Source organism: Nipponia nippon, unplaced genomic scaffold (assembly GCF_047370975.1).
Source record: "Nipponia nippon isolate SJK-2023a ecotype South Korea unplaced genomic scaffold, ASM4737097v1 scaffold_7, whole genome shotgun sequence".
Lineage (NCBI taxonomy): Eukaryota > Metazoa > Chordata > Aves > Pelecaniformes > Threskiornithidae > Nipponia > Nipponia nippon.
The window spans coordinates 47,440,348-47,464,394 of record NW_028262391.1 but is presented as its reverse complement, the minus strand read 5'-3'; the positions used below and the strand labels follow the sequence as shown (position 1 = coordinate 47,464,394).

At 37.7% G+C, this 24,047-nt stretch overlaps 1 protein-coding gene and 1 long non-coding RNA gene across 3 annotated transcripts in view; both read right to left on the bottom strand.

The window, feature by feature from the left end:
• The window catches only part of WWOX (WW domain containing oxidoreductase), a 534,876-nt gene that overhangs the window by 146,836 nt on the left and 363,993 nt on the right, over positions 1–24,047 (bottom strand). The gene's annotated exons all lie outside the window — the stretch shown is intronic.
• Positions 15,576–16,132, bottom strand: LOC148051057 (uncharacterized). The gene is made up of 3 exons (XR_015700399.1): positions 16,087–16,132; positions 15,786–15,864; positions 15,576–15,695 (listed from the first exon to the last, which is right to left on the bottom strand). It is a non-coding gene; the product is annotated as an uncharacterized LOC148051057 (long non-coding RNA).

Below are 24,047 nucleotides of genomic sequence, written 5' to 3'. Positions count from 1 at the left end.
GTGAACACAGGAGCAGTACCCCAAGCCCCAGTGGAGCAGTGCCTGTGACCAGGTAAGCTTACACTCCTGGTAATAGTGAAAATGTATTTTGCTGAGGGCTAAGAAACTATCACAGGAACAAGTTCTCCTAAACCCTGTGGAAAGTCAACATCTAAAATGCCAAGCCTTCAGATTCAGGGTTCAGATACCCATGCATGTAACTGGAGCCTCCAAACTTAAAAGTTCAAAGCTTTCATATCTTTCCAAACCGGATCCAAGCAGGGCTCATTACATCTAAATAACAGCGTCTGCAGAAATTTCAGGAATAAATAGTGAGTTTGACCTTGACTTGATCTCTCAGTTTCCACTGCAGAGGAAGCTCTGAGCTTCATGTTGGCAGCGATAGGCTTCTCGCATCCATGCTCTGGTCTTAATAAAGGCTTTTGTAAGCACATCCGAGAAGAAAAAAATTGTAACATCTATAAGGAAATAAATGCATTTCATTCAAGTCTTCTGTGAATTACAAATTAATAAAATACTACTACTCTTTAGCCATTTTAACATGGACTCCATAAGAAAAATTTATATTAAAAACACTAAGGCACTCACTCCTTCCCCCCATTCATATGTCAAAAAAAATACCAGCTAGCCAAGTCAAGCATTTGAAGTTTAAGAAATGTCACCCTTTCCCTTGCTACAATCTATCCGTTGTTTTGAATATGACATGCTTCCAGTGAGGTATAAACATATGGAAGGGTGTAATAGAAAAAATTAAATTTTAAACACAGATACACAAGGAGGCAGAATTAAGCTAGTACAGATGAGCATGAAGTCTGACCTTTCCCAACTTTTGCATACTGGGGGTTTCAAATTAGAAATTATTTAATATAATACTATTTTTTAAAAATTTCTAGATGCTGATCTGAATTTAATGCACACTTCAATATTCCATTAATAATTTCTTTTGTTCTATTCTTAAACACAGGTAATTTTGCTTCAATACCATCACCTTTACCTTTGTATCAATTCTAGTCAAAACACATCTCCCAAAATCAAGGTCTGTCTCCTTGGCTCATTACAGGTAATGACAAGTTGCTATCTCATAGCATTCTCAAAAGTTTCCTCTCCAGAGCAAACAGGTGATTTTAAAGTATCTGCACAAATACTACTGTGTAATAAGCATTGACTGCTCACATCAGGCTAGTTACAGGTTTAATAGAGACCTGCACTTATCCCAAGTGGTGTCAGACTCACTGGTAAAATTATTGCAATACTGGGTAGTGAAAATACAGAAAAAACACTGACAACACTGAAAGAACCCTTTTCCCACCCAATACAATATATAGATGTTGGTGAGTTCAAAAGGCATCAGACAGCTTTATTAATGCAGCAAAAATAGGGTCTCTGAGTTTAAAAAGCAAAAATACCCATAAAATAGCACTAACCCACCAGCCTTAAAAAATAAAAAGTTTTTGTCTATGCTTGAACTCCTCTTCCCAGTTGACCTCTTGCTACATAATGAGGCAGAAAATGCCCTTCAATATTGGAAGTATGTAAGAAATAGTTGACTTCATACCCAAACTAGAAACTACAGGCTCAGCACGCCTCCCCAGCTAAAGAAAAGTAAGCTAAAAATTGATATTGTAAAGCTTTTTCTGAAATTTTGTTCTGAGTTTTCCTGTAATTGGACGATAAAAAGCCCTAATTATTAGGGAAGAACAAATGTGAACAGAGGATTCTCCCCCCCATCCCAAGATCACATTGTGGAGGATGCAAATACAATATATGGCAGGAATAAAAATACTTCATTTTCCAAGTGCTCTCCCATGATTTATGAAAGGTGTACCTCACTGTGGGAAGATAATGCCATTTGAAATGGTCCATTTCATAAATCTATCCTCCTCGTCCCTAGCTGCATACAGGACTACTATGAGCTCTTGAATCCAATAATGTTTTCATCCTCTATTGACAAAAAAAGGACTTTGTTTGGAGTGAGGTAATGATGCAGTTATAGAAGAGCAGCGGCTAAAGCTCGGTCTCAGGGGCTTTCATTGGCGTAGCCATGCAGCTGCAAAGGAGAGGAAACTAGTATAAAGAGAAAGAAGAAATAATCAACACACACTACATCCCCTGATGTCTTTTTAGTGCCTAATCCCCTGCACTACCACATAACCAAATGTTTTGCCTGAATTTTCTCTTCATCTCCACAATAGATTTATCACCGGGAACCCAGCTATTTCCTACTCATCTGTTCACCATCCCAGTATATCTGTTTGTTTATCTATCTGCAAGAATGCTTCCAGAAGATGTGTCTGTGCCAAATGTAGTGGTTGCTGTACACAGGGACTAATCATAAACGTAACTGAAATTCATTGCACTGGTTTTTTTTATGTTGCAAACAATGGCAGAGGGTAGAGAGGAAAACACTTACTATCCTCGATATTATGGAAAAGTTTTGAGCTGGGACTGGAAGCCATTAGAAGCAATGCTTGGAGAATGGGAGTACAGGGAAATCAAGAGGCAAACATGAGATGAAAATGTTTCTGGGAGCATTTGACATGTAAATGCAGCCAACAGAAATATTTAAAAGGGTTTTATATTATTATGACTATTTAGGAAAGAAGAGCTGGAAGCCTCACAAATTTCTCATTTCACTTTGCAAGAGTTGGTGTCCTGCTCATTTTGCCATCTCTGGTGCCCTGAACAGTAGCAAAGCAAATATCATTAAAGAAAGTTAGACATATATCAGTCAGTTTCAGATACCAGCTTAGTTTTTGCCTTTGTTAGGGAGCTGGAAGCTCTACACTGGACTGGCAGTATGTTCGCAGATTTCGTGAGTAAATTTTGGCAGACTTCTTATCCTACTGAAGTGAAATTTAGTGCTTTGACCAAATTTCACTCTGAGTGTTTGAGCAATGCCATTTTTCTACACTTCGCTACCCACAGTTTCAGAGGCTGATGAATGGCCTTTGTCGAACATGAAATTTCCATGGCTTTGGCAAGAACTTTACAAACTATAGACATGTTTTGAACTGTCACTTTGAGATCTTAATTTACATACTTTGACTTGTGCATGAAAAGCAATTTCAAGGTCAGCTTCTGTGAAGAAATACCGGGTAACTCCATTAAAAGTCTACTGGCACTTTGCATATTTATTTTTCTTCACTATAGCATGCATGGGATCTCATAAATCAGGATAAACAAACATCAGAGGTCACATATAGAAATACACTGTGCACACTTACACACAGCATGAAGGTATACTGCAAATACCAGATTGCCTCAAGAGTAACAGCAAAGAAACATTGCCCCCTAAAATATATATGTATTTCTAGGGGTATGAGGTTGTGATCAAAGTTCATTGGGAAGGATGGGAAAAAAAAAAAAAATCTACAGTCCTCGCACTTTTGTGGAAGGCACAATCTCTCACAATACGTGGAGCCCTAACTGTGCCTGCAGCGCAGATTATGCAAAGAAAACAAAAATAAACCACCAAACATAAGAAATCATAAAACAACAACAAAAAACCACAAGATGTTTCCAGCCATCATCTCTCTCTAAAGAGGTAAGATTTTATCAGAGATTGTGAAAGTCTTATTGCAATCATTTACTAGATGATATTCTGAATTCTTCTGGAAATGCAATCAGGCTGTATTGCCTTATCAACACAACTCATCATCTCCAAGATTGCTGCCTTTGCTGTTCACTCTTCATCCTTTCAGAACCATATCACTCTTGGAAGCAAGAGAAAAACCCCAAACTCATTACAGTCATGAGTTTTTATGTCACACCTGAGGCTACAGATTACAGAAGTGGGACTCTAAAATGCAGTAGGGCTGTGAAAGTGGCATTGCTAAAACAACAGGCATGAGAGCACCAAAACTAATTAATTTAGACAGTAGAGATGACGATGACTGCTTTCACCAGGACAGGTGACAAACTGTAAAAGACCATCCTGTGCTGCAGATAACTCTAGGCAAAATGACTGCTACCTTACTATGCTATTTTACCATTTTGTTTGTTCTTGAAGGCTGCAGCCATGTGTGCAATATAGGATAGGAACTGCTAAGAATCACTCCATTTTGAACTTGATTTTTGCAAGTGGATCTGTACAAAAATGAGCTTGACGTTTGTTGGAGCACCAACGGTACAGAGCTGTTATTACATTTAGTTGTAGAAGATCGGTCCTGAAACTGAAAAACTGCATCAAAGACTTCTCATATAATGCTATGATTATACAGAAATTAAAAAATACAGTCTTCGGCTTTGCTGAAGCATATAAATCCATTGGTCAATTGTGTGCATGGAGGTTTGTAAACTTGATTGATCTAAAAAAAAAAAAAAAACCCAAATCCAAAAACTTTGAATTGTTCTGTTAAAACATGCTTTTTCAGGAGGAATCACGGTGGGTTTTTTTTTTGTTTCTGGGTCAAACTACCAGCACTTGAGATGCCAGGAAAGGACTCATCAGAATGTAAAATCTTAAAAACTTCACTTACTGGAAAAAGCTGCAGCTCACTGTTGATGCCTTCCCCAGTTGTGGAAGGCAGGAAGGAGCAATAACTTTGCTGTCTATGGACAATAATGGAGATCTATGTGTACTCATTTCACAAGAAATAATCTCCCATTATGAGCTACAGGCCCAAGTCAGGCCTTCTCCTTTGTGTATGGTTGTAAGTTTTGATGGGACAATGCTCCTAGTTTCCCTGTCTCATAATCTGAGTAGACTTTGATACACACACTGCCTCTATCATCCTGACTGACAAACTCCAGGCCTTAAAGAGTGATTTGATGTTCATAATGATCAGATTTCTTCCTAAAAGGAATTAGGACAGATATCTACCAACAGGTTTATGGCCCCAAGGAGCAATGGTGGGGATAAGAGGGGCATACTACAGGACAGTAGTTTATCACTACAAATAACTCTCCATCATCCAAATTACTATACTCCAGTAAATGTTCTGTCTCCTTTTTGACCGAGTCAAGATGAAGAAAGGCTAGCCCATGACTTGACACAGAACAAGGCATGAGAGAATGAGCAAGCTAAGGATCAATACAAACAAAATAGAGGTGACATTAATTGCTTGGAGCATTAATACACCATGTGAGAGAGTAGAAACTAGCCTAGTTTTGAAAACCAAGGGTGTTTGCCTGCCTTTTGTGATCGGTTTTGCTAGAACGGCCACACGTCACTTTTGTCAGTCGAGCTCTGCACAGCCTAAGACCAGACCCCGACAGAGAGACGGTAGCAGAAGGTTTCCCTGGGGTGTTCTGCAGGGGGTGAATGCAGTGTTAGGCACCCCAGGATGCAAGAGATGAGTTAGTGGTACCGCATTTTTGTTCCATCATTTTTAATACTTTGGCAGCATGTTCAGTGCCTCTTGATGTGTTCATTGTAGTTATTCTAAGCTAAAAAAAACCAACCACCAAACCCAAGTCTAAATACATAAAACTTCAGTTTTAAAAGCTTATTTTTCCAGTGCTACTCTTGATCTTTTACTCAGGATGAATCACACTTAGACCACAGCTTCAATATTTTTCTCTCAAGAAGATCAGTGATTGCTAGACACTTCATGATTCTGGAGGAATAACGAAAAAAAGAAAGCTTCTATAGGAAAGTTCTGTGCTGGCAAGACCAAACTTGGAGCCTCATCACTTGTAAATGGCCTCTGAGAGCTCCCTGTAGTTGTTGACCGCTAAAGATTGAAGTAGTTTTGTTATTCTTACTGCCAACATTTACCTTCTGAACCCTCTCACAAATGAAATCAGCTGGCAGTGCTTTAGTTAAGTTTAACTAGCAAAATGTAGGCTCTGTGCAGCCATGCTGCTCGGGCCCCAGCTCACCTTCTCTCTACCATGGTAGTATATTTATTTTAACATTTGACAGTATCTAGCAGATTTTAGAGAGCTCGTTTAATGACCTTTTCCAAAAATCTTCCATTCATTTCTTTAGTTTCTCACTTTCTCTCCCTTTTCTTCTTAAAATAAATTATGGTTATAAAAACAAAGCCAGCAGAAGGGAAAATATTCAGTACCTAGAAACTGAAAATTTGAGTATTTGCTTTTTATGGGGCACTGGAGTCTCCTAAAATACAAAACTGCTAGAAAACTTAAATGCTATGGACAAAAAAGTTCAGTCGGTGGCTATGCAAATACTCTACAGTTTTGAATAGCTTTGAAAAAGAATTTAAATACTTGTGTTTCAATTTATGGTCTTAAAATGCCTGAAAACACACATTCCTACTTTTTAAATGGATTTTTTTAAGTGAGTCTTAAATATACTTTCATTATTTCTATTCTTGACATTATGCCTACTCAAGTATTTTGTACAGCAATTTGAAAGCAGAAAGGCAATTCCTAGCAATACCAACAGGTATATATTGATTTAACAAACACCTCCTCTTAAAGATGCACTTTCTTCTTCCCATGGAAGAGAAAACGTGAATTTAAACTGAATAAAGCCAAAAGCTAAAACACATTGTCTATAACGGTTTCTTTGATGGAGAAAGCTCAGGTTCAAGTTCATTATCTTGGTATTTTCAGAGGAGTTTGCCTGCAGCTCTTAGGAACAACATTTAACTGAATTTTATATGTGAACATTAAAGAAACAGTAATGCACAGGTATAAAATAAGTGATCAAACTGAAAGTAAAGTGTACAGCTTTCTCCCTGTTAGCCTACATGGTTATTATCTTTTCAGAAGATGTCAAAACCTTTTCTCAGGAATTCTCATTTTTCATACATTTTGGAAGTAGGTACAATTACTTTAACAGCTCTGTAGCACTAAGACATCTGTAGCAAAATCGGTTATTTACTTCAAAGCAAGAAGATTTTGAAGACAGAAAGAAATGTCAGGCAGAAACAGAGGTCCAGAGACACTGCTACTAAACTTCTGGGCTTAATGAAACACAAATATAAAGAATATTTTATGTAAATATGTATATACAAAGGACCAACTGCGTTTGTAGGCATATAGACTATATAACCAGAGGCCAGAGTGATCAGCATTCTCTTTTCAATTCCTGACTGGAGTTTTTGCATAAACCACAAACTGGAATGCACGTACCTACAGTCATTATGCTATTTCATCCAAGTCTGAATACTGACTCAATTTTAAGCACGTGCCCCTGATCTCTTAAAACTAGGACTTGCATGAAAAGTAGTCTGAAGCAGAAGCCTTGCAATACCCAGGAGAACACACGCACCAACATATGTTCCCCGTCTGCAGTCCAGGCTCAGTGTGAAAGGTGGCGAAAGGTACTTGGGGGAAAAAAGGTATGGTACTGTAAAGCAAACTACATTCGAAGGCACACAACTCACAAAGGGCAGGACCATAGAAATCTGCTTGGAAATTGGACACAAAAGTCATCACAGCCCTGCGGCTGCCATAATTTGTGTTTCAAACATTTATGTGTATCCTCCCCTTTGCCTCCTCCTTCCCCTCCTGCTGTTAAATTTTTCAACTCTTCAAGAAAACCAAACACTCGTGTTGCAGTGGTCCCTCCTGGAGTCGTAGCGGCACAGCTAAAAGCACATCAACGTTCCAGTCTAAAACTGTACTTTCAAGGGTTTTTAAAACAAATAAAAACAAGCTAGGGGAAGACAAAAAAGTTTGTTCCAGGCTCAAATTCAAAACATTTTATGAGTCAAAGTTTTATATTGGCAAAGGTTAAAGAGGCAGAACAGAGTCCTGCAAGCAAGGAAGAGCATCATTTGCACCAAGGACTGCAGTGGCCAGAGGACAGGGGATGTTGAGGTGCTGTAATGTATTTATATTTATTTTCCTTTAGCAGAATGGGAACAAAGTATACCTGGACATGGCTGGTGTGAGTAAAACATGCATCTCCCCATACTGGTCCTGCAGAATTTGTGTCCTTGTTTCTGACTAGCAGGGACACTATGTCCCAGGTCCCCTCCTGGGGCTGACCAAGCTGTCTCAAATCCAGATTTTCCTCTCGGGGCTGCACTGCTATTTTGATTACTGATACATGCTTTGTAGATGTGCATTGTGATTTGAAGAAATAAAAGAGGCCCCCACATAGTTGTGTTAAGCTGGAGTAAGAGGAAACACAAAAAAGGTGACAAATCATATAATCATGCAGAGGCTTAGAAAAATAAGCCTATTTCATAGATGTTTACAGCACTTTTTTTTTTATGATTGAGCTGTAGACAGATACATGTCTGCATGTCAAATGTGCAAGAAAAGCCAATATGGTGGCACTTATTCTCAGTTTTTTTACTTGAACATTGTTGACTGATTTTACACAAAGGTAATTACATTATATAATTTTCTGTGGCCATTTTACAAGTTGAACATCAACCCAAACAATGTTATCTAGTCTGATCACTTCATAAACTGGTTTCTAAGATACTGAAATAGATAGGATAATTAAAGTAACACACCTGTATCTATGATAATTTGTGCCTCCAATGTTTAGGCCCCTTATCTTCTATGATATATTTAGAGCATTTTCATCTCCATACCGTTGTAATCACTTAGTGAACAGAGACATTCTCTTTCAACAGCAAAACACACTTTTACTGTGTTTTACTGCAGCTAAAAAAGGAAATATATATAAAAATCTTGGACACAGACAGTTAATCAAGCTTAACCATGGCCTAATAACAAAGCAAGCAAAGTGGAAAATGTATATGCTGGCATCCCACTGTGCACTGCCACACTTTTTATTAAGCAACAGCCTTATTTTGTTAGGATTGTAGAAAAGGCTTCAGCTCCACACACCAACATGCATAATAACCTATGGAGTCAGGAATATTCTTGACTGCGCTATCCTAGAAGAATCTAATTGTTAATTGGACACAAAATTAGCTTGAAAGTTATTTTTTTCTCCCTTGCTTCTGTGTTCAGGGCTCAGCTCCTACTGACACCTGCCAGGTCAGGAATAATCGAGTTTCTAACCTTCATGCTCCAGGGAGACGGCTGCCATACAGCCAACTACAGAGAAATAAACCCGAGGAGAACACTTCTGAGTGACACCAAGCTGCTAAGCTACAGCAGCACTGACTTCCCTGGTGTAAAGCCTTACAGCAGCAAACACAACTTTGGAGCAAAAGACAACAGCTTCTTAACCTGCCAGTGTGAGTGCAACATTACTACTGCAAATAAGTCAGATCTGCATATTTCCAAACAAAAACAGTCTAAGGACAGTGGAATATTTTCTTATGAAGCAGGTACCAGAATTGCATTTGTTCCCGGAGAATTGTTTTTTTCAAAACCATGAGCTGCTACAGGGGGCTCTTACCCCCGATGCTAATCACCCTCAGGTGGGACACGCTCCTATAATCACACCATGGGAGCAACAGCCTAGCAAGGCCAGCATTCAGGTGACAGGGACATGCCTTCTGCACCGTGCTCTCAAAGGCTTCCACTAAACATGGAGGCCACCCCCCTGGAAAGACTCAGCAACACTGAAACAAAGCATATGCGGTGCAGTAGGATGGGAGCTCAACACCTCTAACATCACTCAGAGATGCTACTAAGGTATCAGGGAACAGTTTTGGTTTGCATCTAGAAAATGTGGAGCTGCTAAAACCATTAGGTCTTACTCCAGCAATGGAGAGCCTCAGTGTAGGAGTACAGTGACTGTCAGTGTAACATTGATAAGAAAGGTCAAACAAATAAAAGCATCATCACATGAGAATTTGGGAACACAGCTCATGGTTCTAAGATACAGCTACAAGGAATGATTAAGATAAAAATATTTAACAGATTTGTACAGTACTAGATTTTGCTAAAGGGATAGTAGAAATCAGAGTGTGAAGAAATGCTTTACAAAACTGAATACACATTACGCTTTGCAAACGCTGCTGACAACTAAGTTGCTCCTAGCAAGATCGGAACAGAGGTTTATTCTTCCTTTATCAGATTTGCCTTCCAAGTCTCCTTAGAGCAAAAGCACCAACACATACACACAGAAGTCGCATCTTTAAAACCTAGGCCTCTTCACTAAGCTCTCCTCTGGAAAAAAAAAAAAAAAAAAAAGCGTGTGGGGAGAGGATTTTTTTATTTTTTAAACAGATATTCTTTCTCCAATGCCTTGGAAAGAGGAGATTTGTCACACAGTTTTTTCCTCACCCCCTGAAGGTGAACACTGGATATGGTCATGCTCTCTCCATTTAGGGCATAAAGTTGAAAAACACCCATATCTGCCTGCCACCCCCTGCCAGAAGAAAGGGGAGGGGGAAGAAGAAGAAAAACCAAAAAACAAAATCAAGATGCAAACACTAACACTTTTTTTTTTTTTTTAGATGATCCTTCTAGTTCTTAGCTGGACTGAACGGTTTGATATTAAAACAGACATATACTGTTCAGTCTATCAACTTTGCACAGTGGAAAAAATAAAGAATTTATGAAATTACATGCTTAAGGCTGTTTCTCAAACTCTTAATTCTGTCTAAACCTTGGTAAATACTTCCAAACTCTTCTGAAATTGAAATGGCAAGAATTAAACTAGAACTCTCAGCAACAGTGTTAATCACTGAAAAAAAACCAGTAAAACAAATGAGGCTTTTTTGCCTCCTGTATGTATCTGTTTCAACATGGCACATTTCTGCAGATAATGTCTGTTTAAAAAGCAGTGTTTTTCCTGCAGAGCTAAATAGCCTCGTTATAAGGTTTACAAAAAAAAAACCCTTGCTTTTTTAAAAAAAAGGAGCATAATTCTTCAAAAATTATTGAAATGCTTTCTTTTATTACCCCTCTGCTAAAAAGGGTTAAGTGGACATAAATGCAAAATTTGGCTGGAAACATGGCCTATTTGTCAAGCTGTAGTGATCGCTAATCAGATTTAGAAATCTGGATGAAAACAAGAGAGGAAAGAAAGAAGGAAAGGGGTACAAGGAGGAGAATATGAATGAGATTGAGAGCAGGTATGAAGAAAAACTACTCTCTCCCACAATTAAACAACAACAACATAAAACAAAAATAAAATGTGTTCACTCTAACCGAGGACAACGCTAACATGATTTGAAAGTCAGTAAAGAGTAATTGTACATACTTTTGTTTACACGTTCCGCTAGGATTTCTCTGAGCACTATAAGCCGCTCACTGGTTTTGCATGATAAAGCCAACCTGAGATCAGACACAACAGAACTGCGTTATTCTCACACGTACTTCAGTAAAGAAGTCAAGAAGCGCTCTTTGGAATTACTACCATGATCAGCATAGAAGGATTTACAGATGTAATAAAGCTAAGAGAAAGCATCACCAACACCATCTCTCCTTCATTTTCTTCCTAGAACAACTAACTTTCAAAGAAGGAATCACGAAGACTAGTGGGACGGAGCCCCGATCAGAACCAAGACTTTTATCACATCATTTCATTTATAATTCTATCAGATTAGCTGAATTCTTGAAATACGGTTGATATGTACTAAATGGAAGAGAGATAAATAAGTTGAGAGTGCTCCAAGGAAAATTGCATATAGTTTTTCAAGGCCAAGTTAAAATTTACTTATGCAGCAGATGCCCAAAGGATCTTTTGATATTAAGAGCTACCTGGGATAAGAACTGCTTAAAACCTTTTTAAATCAGGCACAAAACAACCTTCCTATTACCTAATTTTACCACACTATCTATAGCAAAATAACTGCCTCCATATTTACCCCTAGCCGGCCTCACAATACTTAGGGGTTTTTTGTCTCTTTTTGTTATAATAATAACACCCCCCCCCCCCCAATTTCTATCTTGAGTTATTTATGAAGTCTCCAACTGTCTGAAGTGTCTAGCTCTCAGAGGAAGAGCAGAAACCTCCAGACATACCAGATTCTACATATCTAGGTCTCTTTTATCATTTGACCCTAAAAAATAAGCAGTGATGAGAAAGGACATGTACATGTACCAAGTGCTTTATTTAAATCATCTTTCCCACTTCTTCAACATGGCACTTCAGCAACCTGGGAAAAAGCAGCAAATTATTTTTTTATTTTTTTAATATATACTTTGGCTCCAGATAATAAAGGGATATTTCCTATCATGGGAAAGGCAGAATTTCTTTCTTTAATCGCCTCCTCTTGAAGCAAGCAATGTCACCTTAAAGTGTCAGGTGGAATTTATTTCACTAAGCTAACAATGCTCATTTCCTTACCCTGTTGTTCCTTTAAGCTTTGAGAGTCTACACACAGAGGTCTCTGAAATGTAGTTCATTTTAAACATGAGAAGGGAAGGGAAGAGGAGGAACAGACAAACTTATCTCACCAGAAAATCTTTATAGAAGCATGTGTCCCCGAAGAAGAAAGGTTTTATGCTTATAATTTCATTCACTATTTCTTTTCAAAGATTTGAATAATGAGCTTTACAGAACATCTTTTTGATACTAACTGAACTTTATAACTAATAAAACCGTCTTACTGAGCTTTGTTACTTACATCTAGAATCCACAAAGTGTCTTTCACAAGTAATAACCATAGCTAATTATACATAGTAAATAACCTCAGCTTTCAAGCCTCGCCATATATCATTTTGCTAAATATTAATCACAGCTTTAAGCTGTCTAACAAGCTCCTAAAAGCATGACATTACCACAGAGATCTCCCACTCTAAAGGGTCTCAAACTATCCATCAAAATCCCTTTCATAAAAAGCACCGATTAAAACTTCCTGGCATGGGCTTTTATTTGTTGACATGTTGGTTCTCCCTTTTCCCAGACAACTGCGCCATTACACACCAGCTCACCTTTAGCAGGGCGGGAGAGCTACCAGCCTCTCAGTACCTGCTACCAAGAGCCTGATGTGGTACAGCTGAGTCTAGGGAGGCAGAAGAAGCTACACCAACTCGGATCTCCTCTTTCTTAATTAGGACTTGAAACAATAGGTGGGGGAAAAAAAACCAGGACCAACGGCTATTATGTATTAGCTTTCATTTCTGTGCATTGATTGAGCTTATGTTGTTTTATGTGTGCGATGAAAGGGCAAATCAAAGTCCATTTCTCTTTCTTGTCAATTCTCTTCCTCTTTTTCAACTATTTATCTTCGTATTGTATTGCAGCAACAGATGGCACATTAAAAATGAATTCATTTTTTGGGAACTGTGTACTGTGCAGCTTATTCTTACCATCTCAAATGACGATGTAATTAAATTTCTTTTGAAAAGTACCTATAAAATATAGTAACATAATGCCCACTTAAGGAACAAGACATTTTATAATAGAAGCATTTGGGGAAGAACACAAGTCTTCCTGGCACAGGAACTCTTTTTGGCCTGAACATTTTCATATTTTAACTGAATTGATGGCCTAGTTAAAAAAAAAAAAAGGGTATATATATATATATATATATATGTATAGATATATTACTCAGCTTATTTCCCTCCCTGACTTTCATAGAGGAACTGGTTTCAAGTGTTTTCTACGTTAGTTTCTCCTGGCATATTTACAAACAATTCTCTCAGCAGGACTCACTAGATAATATTAGCATTCTTTAAATAATAGGTCCCAATAAATTCAAATAATGTCATTGTCAGCAAGCACTGTATAGTAGGTCAGTTTACAGGCAACACTATCAATGCACACTTAGCGAGGTGATTAGGAAAAAATAACCTCCCAGTCACATGAAAAATTGTTTACAGTTGTAGGCTCATAACATTTTAAACCCTACTCAGGGGATCACATTTGATGAGCAACAAACCAGGATAACACAGAAGTAACAAACTTTCCTCGCCAGCATTGACACATTTGCCATGAGTAGAAAACAACAGGTTAAATTCCTTCAAAGCACAGTCCCTAATTTGGTAGCAATTAATCAACTCAGATAGGAGAATCATATGAATATCAGCTTTATAGACCCAGAATAAACAGCAGCATGAAACACATTCCATTCCTATGATCAACAGCACCTAACAATTACAGCGATAGTCATTAGCAGTCTGTAGGGAAGAGGAAAGCGTGTGTGTAGGAGGAGGGACAGGTCATACTGAAGCGCCCTTTTTATTAATCATCATTATAGGAAGGGAAAAAAGAAATGCTAAGTTTCCATTCTTATAGAACTTAGTCATTATTTTTCAAATTTGGTTACCTGCTTTCAGATCATGAAATCTCTTTCGGATGCTTGAGTAAAAGAAAAAGAAAAAAAAAAGGCCAAACAACAAAAAACCCCAACATGAAACACCCCAAAAAAACCCACTCTTCAACAGAGCAGTAACCCACAAATCATGGAGAAACCAGCAATATACAATCACATGATCAGATAGTGTCTAGTAAGTACCATGTATCCCAGGACAAAGTTTCAGTTATACAACCTTTATTTTCTCTGTTTTCCTACTGCAGCCCCAATTCACTACTTTAGCCTTTCTTTAAAAAAAAAAATCAAAATCTTGGGGAATTTACCCTTTAACAAAAAAAAGAATAAACATCACAGCATCTTCCCTTTTTCTTTAGGCCAAGAATGCCAAAACTAGACACTATCTTCACCTACCTTAAAATATTCCATTAAAAAGGACAGAGCTAATCATCTCTTGGAAGAGGAAATGGATGAGTTTTCCCCCACCAAGGGGGTTAAAAAAAAAAACAACAAACAAACACCAACAAAAAGCCAAACAACACCTACATACACACATGCTCCCCAGTCTTTAGAACATTGCAATACGAGTTTTTGGGATTTTTTTTTTTTAAAGCAATTTTGTTAGAAATTTATTGTGCCTACGTGAAAGATGATATTTAAACTGTTGTAGCTTGGCCCAGTCAAAAGCAATCTGCAGGAGGACACTGAAAGGCAAACATATACATACAGGGGACAGGTCTGCCAACACATTAAAACACACACACAGAGTTTGACAGTTCCTTTCTCAAAATAAGTACATTCGAAAGTAAATACATCCCCCTGTTGAGCCAGGCCACATTTAGCATCTCTGCTTTCCCTCCTCCCACCCCCACAACAGCGTGTCAAAGATGTTTTCATCCCCTTGTTTGTCTGTCTCCCCTAATCAGGACTCCGTTGTTCTACTGAGCAAGTCGGGGCATTTAGTGAAAATCAAGATGGATTTAGTTTGGAATTAAGTAGATTCCCATGACAGGAAATATTAAGAGATGATGGATGTCTGACAAATATTTAAATAAAAAAAAAAAAAAAAAATCAACTCCCATTTCAGGAGGCAGTCTGCAAAGCTAGATTTATGAAGCTGAACTTTAAACTAAAAGGAACATATTTTTCCAGGCTTTATGTATTAGCAATATTGCATTTAATTTAGAGATTAAATAAACACTGTAGTTTGAGGCAGCCCATGAGAGCTGAAATGCTGCGTGTAGGCAGGCTTACAGTTTTGAAGCTATGAAATATGTCTCCTGTTTTGACACTATTGTAATAGCATAGTTGTTCACTTTCCTTGTTTCCATGGGGTTTATGGTCCATGAAGTTTAATAACAATCTTAACAGCTGAACAGTGAGCACACATCTCTGGGAAGCTGCTGCAAGAAACAGGATCTGAATTTTATCCATGTAATTTTTAGTGGCAGCATATGTCCTTTACTCACCACTGTCCACATATACCCACACCGTTAAAGAAGGCACCAAACAACACTGACTCACCTTGGAAAAGAGGTCACATACCCTCTCAGCCTCCAGGAACTGAGTGAACAGCACTTAAAACACCAGTTCGGGTTATGAAATTGTTGAATTTCAGAAAAATTGAATAAAAAGTTTATCAGTAGGTCCCATAGGAAAAACATCCAGGAGCACCCACAAACAGCAGTGGCTTTGTTCCATCTGAGTTGGCACAAAAAAAAAAAAAAAAAAAAGCCTTGGGTACAAGACTACCTTCTGCTCTTAGAGGCACAGACCTTCCTCTTCACTCACCCTTTCTCCAGTCTCACACGATGAGGCAGGAACACTTCAGTTCCTAGCAAAATTGTCCCCCAGCTTGTACTGTGACTACCTTCCATAACAAGTGAATGAAAAAAGACTTAATTTGGTGGCAAAGAGATGAAGCAGGTACCCCCAAAAGAAAACAAAACCTGTAAGCATCTTTTTCAGAAAGTCATAGGCCCATGTCTGGTTTTATCTTCAGAGGTAGCCCAAAGCACATGGGAAGAGGGCTAAACAAACAACAGAAGGTTTCTTCACCAGACAGCAAATTCCCAAAAACACTGCAACACACCCCAAACCTCCATCTGGCTCATCTTTGGCTACTGCTTGTATCCCAGCTATCAAGGAAAAAACCAACATCTAGAAGAGCTGACAAACCTGAGAGTACTTAAACTAATGTGGGGGATTCACCTGCATCTCACCTGGCATGAGGCCCAGCAGATTACCCACAGGTGAGCAGCTCTGCTTGCTCTGCCTGGCTTTGACCTTGGCTTCTTTGGGTTATGACCCGAGTGCAGGGGATCTGCTTTACAGACTGGGTTCTTTCCAGTACATGCAAGGCAGCGCAACTAATTTGTGATCAGGCTCAGAAAGTAAAATTTGCACAGAAATCCTGTAAAATTGGTTAAAATTTAACCTGAGATCTCTTTTTATACAGCCTGCTGGAAAATTGTAAGTTACATCAATAAGTGATAAACGGAACATTCCCAGGAAGAGAAAGCACCTTCTCCCCTGCAGGTTGGCTTTGACTTTAATTTTGATTAATTTGTGACTGCCTTGGACTAGAGTCCCAAATGTTGAAGAGCTATGTTGGTTTAAACCAACCAAAGACAAGGTCCTCTGCCTACTGATAATTCTGCTCCACCACCTATTCCACCATTTTCATGATTTTTAGGGGTCTTTTTAAAAATAGAAGTAAAAGGGAATATTCAACTTTCAGACCTGGATTTACATAACTATTTGTAAGGAGGAACACTATACAAGTACAGAATATTAAATGACTTCCCCCTTTTTAAATAATTGAATGGATTTCAACTTGATTGTGTCTCTTTAACATTTCACTAGATCATTTTTTTTTCAATGAATTTGACACATCAAGTAATATCAGAGTAAATCTACCTAAAATATTTACAATTACTTGCAAGATATTTTCACGTGAACCAGTAAATTGAAACTTCTTCTCAGAGGAGAGACATAAAAAAGTCATTTTTATGGTGGTTATTGTAATTTTAATAGGCAATTTCATAGGTAAACAGAAGTGCTTGATCTCCATTCACTACTGTGTAACAGGCTGTGCTGCATATCTAATGGAATCACATGGATTTGTGTACAAAATGAACAAGAATTATAAATGGCTCCTTCTGTGATTTAACTATACAGTTTTATGTACCTCAGCTACGGTGCCTAAGAAGAAAACAGAACACACATTTATATTGTACAAATAGGCAGCCTACTTCCTTTGGGAATAAAGTTTTAAGAAGAAAATGCTTCAGGTTGGCATTAAAGCAGATGTTCAGCAGAAGGAGCTGTGCACACATTTTCAGAGTAGCCTACATCCAAGCTGGTTCACTGAAATGCATGCATGCTCAAAAGATCTGAAATTTGTGTGGGCAAATGACACTTTCATGACTGGAGTAGATTAATAGAGTAATAGATTCAAAGGCTAGAAGGGATCATTATGAACATCTAGTATGACCTTCTGTTTAACAGAATTTAGCCAAGGGATTCCTGCATCAAGCCCATGGCTCATAACTTCTGGTTGAGCTACAACCAATATCTTTTAGAAAGACATTCAATCTTGATTTAAAGACTTCAAGTGATGGAGAAGTCACTACATTCCTACGCAAGTTGCTACAGTGCTTAATTACATTGTTTCTTTTCTCTTTCCCTTTTTTTTTTTTTTAAAGGGCCTTACTACTAGAATTTGTCTAGTTTCAGTCCAGTCATTGGTCTCACTGTATGTCCCCCTACTAGATTAAAAGTCCTTTTCTAGCAGAAGTTTTCTCCAAACATAGGTGCTTATGGGTTTGAAACAAGGGATATCTTAATCTTTTCTTCATGAACATGCTGCTTCTTTATTCTTTTGCTATTGGATAAAGGTTCTCATCATTCTTGTAGGTCTTTTCTGAAATCTCCAAGATCTTTACACGTAAACACCAACACTAGTATGAATAGTCCAATAACGTTTAATTTCTAGGAGTAATAACATTAATAATAATACTGCAAGAATCCCACTTGGAAAAGAAAAAAAAGCTTGTTAGCCATTTGGTCTTTCTTACACACATTCATCCTTCAAAGAAAAGGACGAAATAAAAAATGACCCCAATATGCTAAGTTAGGCAGGTTAGAAGACATGAGGACAGTAAAACAGTTTAGTACAGAACAGATCTTAAGGTTTTTTGCCAAGTTATGTTTGATGCGACAATTCATGGGGAAGAGGTACCCTGTACTCCTCTACATCATGCCACCTGGCTTGGGTCCCAGGCATGTTAGAGAAGGTTTTTATGTGCTATACCCTTCTGACCCAGGCATGCACAGAAGTGGGCTACAACGGTGCAGGCTGCCAGCTACAGAGCATCTGAAAACTCTCTTAAACTACAAAAATCCTCAGCTGCTTGTCAGGACAGCTTTATGGAGAGTGAGATGAGGTTCTGGCCCCAACGTTTAACTATACTTGGCCATAACTCAATTTCTCACAAATAGCAATTTTGGCATGTTCTCTTTCTCTTATACAACTGTGATACATGCAGTGGGAATAATAAATTACCATGCTATTACATGACAACAGAAATCTCAATGTGTTTGGTTATATGTGCAGAACTAAAAATGTGGGCTGCTTCTTTCATTGCACTTTCACTAGGCTAGAAGATAATATATTTACATTGTTTAGTAACAAACTACTGAACACATGAGATTGAGAACTCATGGAAAAAGTGATTGCCCTTACGAATAGGGTTAGTGGATGTTGTTTTGTGAGATGAAAGCCTGGGTATTTGTAGTTAGAATCACTCTCACACATTTCAGGCATATATTGCAATGAAACTGAGAATGTGGGGTTTGGAGGAATGTCCACGAATACTGCTTCTGCTTGAGAAGTGATTATACACCTCTTTGGAAAACACAACAATTGTATAATGCAAATAGCAATGTCTTTTATAATTCATTAAAATCTACTGTTAGATTCCACTAATATTCAAGTTGAGAAGTTAAGAACAGGAAAACAAGAGGTATGCACTTCAAGACAACCTTTTATTTAGGGAAAAAAAAGAAGCTATTTTCATTCTAAGACGACAGTGAGTGGGAAAATAGATTTCTGCTAAGGAAACGAGCAGTCACTTTCACTGAAAAGGAAATACTGAGTTGCTTTGTCCTAAGGTCTCAGTGGAGCAAAGCCTGATGGTTTAACCATGGCATATGGGTTGCAGCCCAAGAGAGCTAAAGAGAAAATTTGGAAGCTTGTGTCAAATTTTCTGCTCTCTATATAGCTTTGGCCTAGGCCTCAGCAGTAGTCTCCAGGGATAGAATGATGTACTGCAATATAACAAGCTGCCTGACATTTTGAAATGCCTTAACCCCCAGCTTTCCATCCACCTTTTAGCCCTTGCAGCGTCTTCCCTTCCCACATGGAGCTGCACAATGTACGGTATAAGACTTCACTATAAAGAAAAAAGTTGTCATACCTTTGTCCTTAAGGTATTTAATCAGCAATGACTCTTTGCTTTGTTAATAACATTTTCAGTAATATTATCTGAAATGCCAGTTATCGTACGGGGTATTTGAATGTCTAACGTCCCTTGCTTAGACACATGCCATCTCTCAGCAAAGTCTTGGGACTGTTTTCTAGTTTTTTTCTAACCAGAATGCAGGATAGCAGGGCATGAAAAAGGGAGAGCGCTGTTTTCCTGTAACCTAAGAAACTGCAAGCTCCTGATAAAAAACAAAGCCTCCTGAATTACTGAAAAAGGAAGCTTTAGCAGCACAAATGTGAATGTTGAAGCCAAGCTGATGCACACAAGAAATTTATTTTATGCTTCCAACAACTTTCAGATTTATAACTGCTAGTTGGTAGCCAAACTCTTCAAAACACTGCAATAATTATATATCCAAACCAAAGTCTTTTCCCTGCCCTTGACATGGAAAACGCTGCAGAACCGGAAGTGTTATTAATTCCAAAACTCTAAATGCTGTTATAGGCTTGAACTCCCGTAGCCCATCTCACAGTCTTCCCTTTTTATAAAAAGTCAAAACATTGAGGGGTTGAACATAGCTTCTCTCATACATTATCTCCCTAATGACTTTGACCTATTAATAAGTGGAATCTATCAAGTATACTCTCTCTTACAGTATTTTGTCAATCGTTATACGCCTCAGTGGGGCCACCATTAAAAATCTGCCAATTAATTCAGTATTTAGGACACTGTTTCTATGAAATATGCTATGTATCATGCTATTTCTCATTATAAATATAGATATGCTGTAAATTACAAGGTGAGATTAGTATTTTCTGCAATAAGAAGTGATGCCTTTTAATGATAATCATCATATACTTTGCCTTTTCTCTCCTTCAGCAGGGTTCTTTTATAGCAGAACCGTTCCAAGGGAAAACAATCTGAATGCCGCACTGGATACTGAAAAGATATTCTTTCAACACCCTTATGCTTATTTCCTGCCATTCTGTATTAAATCCTTTTTGTAGCAGAGTCTAAATATCCACCCTAAGTAATTTTTCTTCTGTCCAGAAAGTTAACTGAAGATTTTTTAAACTTTAAAAAATGTCTTATTAGAAATCAAAATAAGATTTAAAAATATTACAAGGTGTGTTAAACTGACTGCACGTTTATGTGCAACATCTCAGTAAAACCCTGTTGCTTACCAAAAATATAGCTCTTGCCCAAAAATGATTAATTGTGGCTTTCTGGTCAATAAAACACTAAATAAAATGAAGGATGAGAACCTAATGTGGCTGAAAGTCTCTAATGGCATTTTTTAATTTATTTATTTCCTTTTTTTTCAAAAAAAGTTTTGATTAAAAATATGATTTTATTTAATATCCCATGAATTAAAAAAAAAGCATTAAAGCTATTAGCATCAAGTTAGCGTGATTGCAATGAATAACGTGGAAAGTACCTCTAACAGAGTTGTAGCTGTGGTTTCATTTATTCTAGATGAAAAATGAGATTTATCAAACATTTGATCTGATGGGCTATATATTTATGGAGAAACAAAAGAGAAGAGATTAACTGGCAAGAAAATCCATTTTGATTAGACTATTTAATGTTCTGTGTATGTGTTACAAATAACCCTATTCCCAGGAGGATTCCTTTGAACTAGATTTCTTTAATTATTATTTTTATTTAGCACTGAGACCATATGACCTGTGAACATAACCTTTTAAAACACCTGACAAAAATCAAAGGTATTAGGAATTTTTTCTGTATTGTTTTCTCTGTAAGGAAAGTCTTATTGCTATATGGATATGCTTGCTAAATTAAACTTCTATTGATTTTAAACATATTTTTAATATTATAATTTTAAGATCTCAACTTGTACATTTCTGAATGATATTTCATTTGGAACTGCAACCATTTATCTAGTCGAAGCATCTGTGTGTTTAACATATGGACTGGAAACTTTCCACTACAACGACTGTGCTCTGCCAAAAAGCCAGCAAAAGAAAATGTTCTGATGTAAATACAAGCTGATAACCAAGTTCTTCACAGGTTTTGAATCTTTAACCATCAAACTAAAGAAGAGTTTATTACGACCATCATTTTGTTGAAAACAAAAACACACAAAAAAACCCCAGAAAACCTGCAGAAACAGGCCTTGTATATTGCAAATCCCTATTTTGGCAACCCAAAGAGGGAATATAAGCTTAAAGGCCTGAATTTAACAAACCTAATTATCAAGGCTTAATTAGTACCAAGGGTAAAGCTTCATGGAACACCTGCAGACTTAATTTATGTCCTGACAGAGAGGAACAAGTGTTAATGGGCTGTATTTATGTTAATACCTGAACCTTAGAGAGCCAGTGGGATAAAACAGACTATGCACTAGTTTTCTGTTTCAAGCTACAGAACAAACATAAAAGATTTTAATCTTAATATTAGTTTGCACATAACTCCTTGGGGAAAGTATAGATCTATTTAAACTTTAAAATTGGAGATGCAGAATACTAAGGGGAAAAAAAAAAGTCAGTCAGTTTAGAAAGTGGTGTCAATGCAGAAAATATCAAACCAAAAAGCGTCAGTGGCCATTTTCTGAGCATACTGTGAGCAGCTACTGTTTTTTTAAAACCTCTTACACTATACCGCTGGTGCCTTTTAAAGCACCAACTTTGATTTTCACGTGTCTGATGCGTAATACGCTATATTCAGAGGGAAGGAAAAAAAGGCTATCCACCGTAACGGTAGTGCTGAGAGTATTGCCTATGTGTGCCGGGGCTCAGGGGACATGATCTGAGTTGACTTTGGGCTTTGGGCACCTTTTCAGAAGGCAGAGCGCTGTGGGGAACGGGGCCTCTTACGGTCTCCAGAGTTCTCGGAGCCCAGGCTGTAAATGGGCCATATGGTACCACCAGTCCCAGCTCTCATTCAGTGCCAGGAGAATACAGAACATTATATATCCATGCTGTTCCTCTCTCTGTATGTAGTAAACTACCTTGAAGCTATGGCGTTTTAGGTATGAAAAAATAGCTTGTATGTTTTTCCCACTCAAGTTGCCATTCTATTGTAGCAAGACTGGTTCGTCTTTACTGCTGGCACTGTGAGTATCATAACTAACCTCAGAAAGATGGTGTTTAAATGGCATTTTTCTGCCCTTCGATGCTCCTTTTGGTCCTTGGCCACACATACCATTTCAGGAAAGATCACCTCTGAGAGTATGGCCATGAGGATAGCATTATAACCTCTGAATTACACTGAGATGAAGGGGAATGTTTATTATTATTATATACATCTGCCACCCAGTCCGGCTTTGGTTTCATATCAGGCTCCACTAGTATTTTCAGCTCTGAAATTGCTCAGGTTGCAGAATGAAAAGGCATAAACCCACTCTATGCTGGCCTGTGGAGCTATTTATTATCCTTTTGTTGGTTCCTGTATTCACAGGTACTAAGGACAAAAAGTCATCTCCAAGATAATCCTGCCTGGTTCTCACAAAAGGCCACAGAATGTCACCAAGTGACTACTGCATCCAACTTGCAACTTCTCACAAGGTTTCAAAAGACGTTTGAATTCTCGAAACTGAATGAACCATAGGTTGTTCTAATGCTTATTTGCCTTTATTATTAAAAATGCTGTGTCCTCTCAGTGTATGTGTGGCTTAAGCTTCCAGTACTGGATCATATTCTGCTTTGCTGAGCTGAAAGAACTGTTCTTCTAGGTACTTACTGATGGTGATCTGATCAGCTCCCAGCTGTATTTCTGGTAAGTTAAATAGATTGAGAGTTGTACATTCATTCCTACAAAACAGCTTTTTTCATCTCACGTCATTCTTGTTGCTGTTTTCTGAATCTTCATATTTCTACCATATGTAAATATCATACTGTTTCTTTACTCTTCCTTGAAATATTTGTAGCTATAACTGAAGATTTACTTCGTCCATTTAAATACACATCTGACCATCCCTTTATGCCATTTACAGCATAAATTTATCATTTTACCAGAATGTGTTCTCCACTAGCTTCCCTCACCGTACAGCAACATCTCTTCTATTTAGGGCTGAATTCAACCTTCCAACAAACAAATTAATTTTCTTAACCCTTCATTTACTTTTGTTCACAAATCATCAGCAAACTGATGCTTGTGTTCTCAGACTTACTTGATGAGAATTACTCACAAATTTTTCAATTAATTGAACCTGCAAGTATTTACAGTTCACTGTAGTTAGGTAAATCAGTCATGCAGTATTCTCTGTCCTTTCAGATCAGACATATTATATGAGTAATCAATAAGCTTGAATGATGTCATATGAAAACTGAATATGCAATTTGAAACTGCATTAAACAAAACTTAGGCTTCATTTTTGTGAATATACAGACCACCAAGCTCAGTTCCTCAAACATTTGTAAGAAGTAAATACAAAAGTGTAGTAAACAAAGTCAACGTGAAACTCTCTTTGCTTCACACAAATAGTACAGGAATTGTTTCTATTTTTAGTTCACTTGTAATCCTATGTGAGCACAGGCACACAAGCCCTACACAAGACTTTTTACACCTAGATCTATAGCAAAACAAAACCTTGCCATCATCA